This window comes from Rhagoletis pomonella, unplaced genomic scaffold (assembly GCF_013731165.1).
Source record: "Rhagoletis pomonella isolate Grant_MI unplaced genomic scaffold, Rhpom_1.0 Rhpom_scaffold_00006, whole genome shotgun sequence".
In the NCBI taxonomy this organism is placed as follows: domain Eukaryota; kingdom Metazoa; phylum Arthropoda; class Insecta; order Diptera; family Tephritidae; genus Rhagoletis; species Rhagoletis pomonella.
Genome location: NW_023458560.1, coordinates 63,556,866 through 63,564,553, shown reverse-complemented (window position 1 = coordinate 63,564,553; position 7,688 = coordinate 63,556,866). Strand labels below are relative to the sequence as shown.

General features: G+C 32.0%; 1 protein-coding gene across 1 annotated transcript in view; it reads left to right on the top strand.

Annotated features, from left to right (window-relative positions):
* Window positions 1-7,688, top strand: part of LOC118741099 (KIF-binding protein) — a gene marked incomplete in the record, with an annotated part of 103,827 nt that overhangs the window by 916 nt on the left and 95,223 nt on the right.

The following is a 7,688-nucleotide window of genomic DNA, read 5'->3' as shown; positions in this document are numbered from 1 at the left end:
ATAAATTTTCATTTAAAAAATGGCCTCGAGCTCATTATAAAATTGTTGAATATAATTATTAAAAAGGCCAAAAAAATAACAAAAAACAAATAACTTAAGGACGAGCACACCTAAAAAGTTAAGCATTCTAAAAATAGAATTATTAGCACAAACCAACAAAACCAACAACCACATGATCAAGTGAATTGCAGCGGAATAGCTGCGCTTGATTGTGTTGGCATAACAAAAATGAAAAATAGTGGAAATAAGCAAACGATAATTTACAAGGCGTCTTAGCACGGTGCATAGGCAACTGGCTGAGTCAGTGGGATCGTCGGTTCGAATCCTACTGAAAGAAGTCTGATGAGGAAATGTGGTGATTTCCGAAATAGCTATCACTTCTACCATTTTTCAAATTATTGTTGCTTTTCCACAATAAATTTTCATTTAAAAAATGGCCTCGAGCTCATTATAAAATTGTTCAATATAATTAAAGATTATCTTTAATTTCTGCAAGGTCCAATGTACCACCTTTCCTTAAAAAATAAAAAATTATAAAAATCGGTTAACGTGGTCCAAAGTTATGCGGTAGCATACATAAAAAAAAAATAAAGTGAAATAAAAATAAAATAAAAATATTCCGACGAATTGATGACCTTCTCCTTTTTTTTGAGGTCGGTTAAAAAATACCTCCGAAAAGCGGATTTTTTCTAAATAAAATAGGTTTTTAGAAATATCTCAAATACAATACATTTTATAATTCCGGTGGAAAACGAGCAACTTTTTTGGTGATGCACTCTAATATATTTGTATCTATGTATATCGTTACTACATGCATATATACATCAAAAATCCCTGCAAACATTTGGAGTCATAAATGAGTCTTTAAGGAGTCCCATTTCGGAGCCTTTGTGCTCATAATGAGCTCATTTAAGAGTCCGAAATGAGGGTGTTTCCCTTCCTGCGAAGGTCGACCTATATGAGCTTAAATTCATACATCAAATGAGCCTCAATATGAGTCATATTGGACTCTTATTGGCCTCATATACGGCTCATTTTGAACTCTTTTTGAAGCTCTTAAATGACTCTTATTGGCCTCATAAATGCCTATTTTCGGAGTCTCATTGTATGCTGTTCTGTGACTCTTATTGGCTTTATTCTTCAACTCTCTAAATAAACTTACTTTAGAGCCATCTTAGCAAGGAAATCATTTCAAATACTGTTGCATATTTATATACATACCTCTGCGCATACACATATATATGTACATATGTATATTGCAGCATACATGTAATAGCAGTTGCTGCAGCTAAATTTTGTTTATTTTTCCTTCCTAATTATTTTTCATATCTGTATAAACAAGTTTAGATATAAATTTCTAGTCGTTATTGTTTTTATACTGGCACAAAGTGCTGGCTCATAACTTGGATCATATATGACTCCCATGATACAAAAAAGAAGGTAGTTCTATTTAATGACATTCGTTGTTGTTGCTAACCATTTGACTTTTAATAAAATTATGACATTTCATAAAATTCATGCTACCTGATCACCAGAGATAATATTTTTTTTTTTTTGTAAAAGTAAACAAAAATGTATGAAAATGAGTGAAGTTTAGTGAAGTTATTGAACATATATGAAAGGAGGGCTGCATGACCATCCGTCACTTCTCGAATTCAAGTACAGATTTCGATCATACCTTCTAGGTAATTTTTTAACCACTTAAAGAAATTATTGTTGTTGTCATAAAGATTCTAAAATGTATGCATGAACTTTATTAGGGCGAAACGAAACTATTTTGAGCACGGAAACAAATGTTGAGTCTTCAAGTGAAGTAATGTTTAAATTTGAAGAGGAGTTGCTCAGTGAAAATGTTTTCAAACCACTTAACGATATTGAAATATTCGCAGAAGAAGAACTCGAGGTAAACTCCTTACCCTTTCGTTTTTATTTGATTTCTAATTTTTTTAAGTAGCTCGCAGAAGAGCATGAAGCAGAAGATTTCATCAGTCCACTCAAAGATGTGGAATATGATGGACTTGAAAATTTTGCCGGCTACATAATTTCGAAAATGGGGTTGGCAAAACTAGGCTTCAGGACGCATGAAGAAAGTGATCAAAATTATACGTATGTTAACTGTTTATCGGAGGGCGGTCTGTACAAGCCTAATTCAAGTTTTTTGCATACATTGGAAATTTTGAATTCAAAATTTGTTGAAATTAATGGTGATTCGCTAACCACAAAGCCAAAATTTTTGCAAAATCTGATGAGAAATTTAAAAGTAAATTTGGACCAAAATATTATAAAAAGATTTTATTTGGGAAGAACATTCTTTAGAATTCGATTTTTAAATCGCAAGATTAAAGAAACGAAAATTGTATATCAAAATAAGAAAATGAAAAAAATAACAACATAATGCACTAATGGTTTTTATTATAAAATAAAAAGAATAATTACAATGTAACAGTTTACATTTTATATATTTTTAATAAAAGAGGGGCAAACCACGTAAGTAAAAAAATATCAAGTACTGATTGTGAGTTTTGATTTGAAATATTCTCACATTGGTAAAAATATGGGAAAGAAAATACTCCGATGTATTGTTTTAATATTATCAAAGTGGCCGTTGATAATACTGACAATTTATGAAACTTCAAAAAATTTTATTATCCGTCAAAAGTTGTTTATTGAAACTACCTTCTTTTTTTATCATGTATGACTCCTAAAAGATTCATATAAGAGTAAAAAAATTTTTGTTTTTGAAACTCATACTTCTTACCTACCTAGGACTCCTTTCCGACTCATATATTCTGAGCGCTCAGAATATGTTTGCGGGGATATTCCACTTTCACTTAACAGCTTTCGGGTAAAAATTTTCAATTAAATACTACAATTTTATTACATGTTTTACAAATTGGTTATTTGCTTAAAATATTGCGAATTCAATTTTACTCGCAAAATATTCCGCCAACGCTTTATTCAATTTGAGTAATAAAGAGAAATTTAGCGCGGATTTAAGCGAATAAAAAATGTGCTTGGAATTGATTTATTATGAAAATAGCGGAAATTACCAACACTAGCGTGAATTTATTTCCGATTTTTTGTTGCTTCATTTTGCTTTGTTTTGTTTTGTTTTGGCTTTCGTATAACTCACAGCTATTAGCTGGAATTTCAATTAAGCAAAATTCATTGATAAAAACATACGTATTGCAATTGCATTGATGTGCATACCTGCAAATCAAATATTCCGCAAAACTAATAGCACCAAAAACGTAGTTATAAATTTTTAAGCGCCTAAGCTACCAAAAAAGCCAAACAAATTAGTATTAGCATAGATTTGAAAAAAAAGAGAATAATAAAGCCTTTTTATCGCATCGCGAAATCGGATCTGTTGATGTTGATGCTAGTTATTCGAAAGCCGCAGATTAATTGCCACTTAGTCATTGTTACTGTCAATGGCTGTTTGAGACCGCAACAAAATATGGATGAATTGTACGGTTATCTATCACGGTCAGTCAGTCAATTAGTTATGAATGGCCGAAAATAGCCACCCAGTGGCTGGATTCCGCTTCACTCCATTCTATTACTGCCTTTGTTTGGTTTTGGCGTGTAATTTGACATCTTTGCACGCATTTAGATACCTTGATTATAAGGGTTGCAAATTTTATGACTTTTACAAGTGATTGGGGTTAATGTGACATTTTAGTGGTGCCTTTTTCGGGATTTAATTTTGTCAGCATTCCAGCGCTGACATTTTCAAGGGACAGTTTTTGACACATGTTTTAATATTTGTGTTGAAGGAACAGCTTAAGTGATTTTAGACGTCCCTATTTTAGAGAGAAAATGATGAAAAAAAATACTTCGCATCTACCAGCCAAATTCATTGACTTAATATCTCATTTTTGAAACTCGAAAATGCCTTCGCGTTTTATATATATATGTTTTATGTATATCAGTTAAATAGATATGACTACTCGAAAATATGTCAACCCTAATCAAATGAATTTGCAAACTAAAACTTTCATAAAACTCTTTCGTTTAACACTCATATTTAAATATATGACATACATTATCTTGTGTATACGTTGAGTAAATTCGGCTTTTAAACCCTATTCATAATTTTTTTTTTTAACTTGAATCTTTTAAAATCTCTTTCGTCTTACTTGGTATACAAATTTCAATTAATTGATGAATTAAGTTAAATCCGAATATTCCAAATACGTGGCAACATTTTTAAATACAGTTCAGAAATAAAGTCATCCCAAACCCATTTCAATTGATAGCCATTTTTTATTATTCCTTTAACTTATTTAGTAAGTTGAATATAGCTTTTTGAATAGGTGGCAATCCTCTTCAGATACCCTAAAAATATTCTAACTAAATGTTCAAACTGAAGAGATCTTTATACAATTATTTTGTGGAACGAAAAATGGCACTGAAGATGGCACAACGCCGAAACCGGTTTGCCTCCAAACCAAATTCGACAAGGGATGACGGAAATTCGTTCCAAAATACATCATACACCCACGCTGTCAGAAACAACAACAACGAAAAAGGAAAAATCTTTATACACTTTCGTATGACACTCATATTTTAATATTTGATAAATATAACTCGTGCTTACTTTAATTAAATTCAACTTTTTCAACAGATGGCAACCACCACAAAACTATTTTCAAACCAAAACCTTCTAATCCTCTTTCATCGGAGACATATTTCAAATACATAACTGCCGCAATTCATGTTGAATTTAATTTTTTAAACATGTGGCAACACTCCTAAATATAGCTCAGAAAGAAAGCCTTTTCAAACCCATTTCTATTGATAGCCCTCTTTTAGTAATTACTTTAACTTGTTAAATAATTAGAAAATAATTTGTAAAATGGTGGCAACCCTCTGCAGACAGCTCGAAAATATTCTAAATGCTCAAACTAAAGATTTATTAACACCATCTGGTTTTACACTCATATTTTAATAATTCATATAAATTGCATTTAATTTAATTAAGTTCGACTTTTCAAACAGGTGGCAACCCTTTGCAAAATTAAATTTTGTTTTAATATTTTTCGACTGACACCCAAATTGTGATATATGTACATATATATCTCAGCTACCTAATAGCCTTTTAAGTTTCTAGTAAACGATAAGAATAATTCTCGTGAGAATATAAATTCACTCTCATCCTCAACGTATAATTAGTAAAGGGAAAGGATACGTACTCTACCATGAGACCAAATACCCGTTCTCATGAAAGTATATTGCTATTCTCATAAGAATTATTCTCATCATTTACCAGTTTAAATTGAATTTGTTATTTTGAACAAGTGGCAACTCTCCTACATGTAGTTAAGAAATAAACTTCAAAAACATTTCGATTATTACACATATTGTAATGATTGATTTAACTTATTAAATAGTTTCAATTGAATTTCTAAAATGTGGCAGCTTTTTGCGAAAAAATTAAATCTTTTTGCACCTTTACAGAGCATATATAGATCTGATGACATTAACAGAAAATGCCTTCGCGTACTTTAAGAGTATATTTCAGCAATAATCCTGAACAGTTATTTTAATCTTAATCGGACCAAACACCCCACCCATCCCCTACCATTTTCTGTTGCTTTTTTGTTTGGAAATAGCGCCTAAGGAGTGTATCGCTTTTTCGTTGCATCGATTTTTGCATTTACTCACAACTGAACGTAAAGAAGTTTCGCTTCGAAAAACCCCTCACCTGCGTTTCAACTTTGCTAGCCCTGAAAAAAATTACATTAATTTCTTAGGTAAAAAAAATGTAATTGCTACATATGTAGCAACCCTAAATGCACTTTTAAATATTATCTCTTCCCACTTTTTATTCGCAACTAATTTTGTACATTTTTTAAATTTCTACTCTATTAAAAGTACGCTATACTTATTTATGGCAATCAACAGTTCTTGCATCCTTGAGAAACCCAAATCAAAAGCAAACAACCGAAATAGCTTCAAGTGTCTGGTATAAATGTCATTCAAACGTGTGACAAGTACAGTTTCCTTTTGACTTTTCTGAGTAGTGACTGACTAAGTGCATGGATCCGTTAAGAGATCCAACTATGACATGCACACACGCGCAAGTAATTTGTCACAGAGGTAAAAGTCAAAAGTGAAGGCAAAGGCGAATTTACAATCGTTTGCTAGCGAACCCAGTGGAAAAATATTGCATGGGTTTTGGTTGAAAAAAAATTAACAGAAACTAAGTTTTTTTATGAAGTACTAGCAAAAATTCGGCGTGCTTCAATGCGCCTTATTTATGTGCTGTTTGATATCCGGTTTGTAATATTTCATTTATTTTATCAATATTAATGAATATTTTCAAACAGGTGGCAACTTTCAACAAAAAGTAAGCTTTCCTAAACCTCTTCAGTTTGATACCCATATTGCAATATTCAATTTATCTTACCAATTAAATTAAATTCAAATTTTCAAACAGATGGCAACCTTCAAAGCAAATATTTTCGGCAGTAAGCCTTCTAACACCTCTTTTTTTACAGCCATATTGCAGTCTTTACTTCATCTTATCAATTTACTTAATCGGCAATTTTCAAACATGTGGCAACTCTCAAAAGTTTTTCTTTCTATATTTTAAGTTAAGCCCCTGGCAATACATCGGTGAAAATTGCATTCATTTTCAAGCGTTAGTTTTCGAGTGATGCGCGTACAAACATACAGACAGACAGACATAAATTCTAAAAACTATTGATTTGGCTTCCGTTGCTCCAATAAAGACCCCCATATTAATTTTTCTTTAAAATCTATCATGTAATGATACAATTTTATTTTATGTATAGATGACCCACACTATTAATTTGAAGAGCAAACAATATTATTGACTAAGCGAATATGCTGCAGTCTATGGGCATCACTCAAAAGCAACAGATCCTGTTCCAACTTCCATTTTGTGGACATCTGTGAAGATCTGGATCTCGTCATCGTCTAGAACGATATTAAGTTCTTAGTCACTTCTTTTGAAAAAAATAGATTTCGATTCGATTTTCGGATCACCCCAACGCTGTGCGAAATGGTGGTCTCTCCCACACCTGACAGTGTTCAGGGCTGTTTTTCCTGCTTTAGAGATTAAGTATACTCTTATCTGCCTTCATGGCTTTGATATAAAGCTAAGAAGGGGACTGACCCTTAAATGGGATCTAAGAATGCTCATACACCATCAGATTCATCAGCGCGTTTAGTGTTCCCGTATGTTCTTAAATCGGTGATGGTGAGAAGAGGGATACCATTGGGAACTAAATTTATTACCTCAGTTGAAATTTAAGCTTTCAATTTCCTACCGGAAAGCCAAACAATTTTGTTTGACATCAAGTTAACGAAGGAAATATGTTTGTCTAATATATATTATTTCGTGCTCATGTACAGGGATATGTTCATACGGACATACAAATACCAGCAACCAGGTGTGGGTTTGTGTATAGATGCTATCCTTTATATCAAAGTGGGAAAAGTAGTAATGCATTACAAGCGGTGATAAATAATGTAAGACATTTTTTATGAGTTTTAAATTCTGTTACTGTTGTATATATAATCAGCATTCTTATGTATCGAAAAGGTCCCGAAAATTTCATATTAAATCGCATACATTCCTCGATTACCAGGTAATGCAATATTGAATGCCTTACTTTTTTAGCACAGCGCCGTTGGAAAAAATTCATTTTCGAATG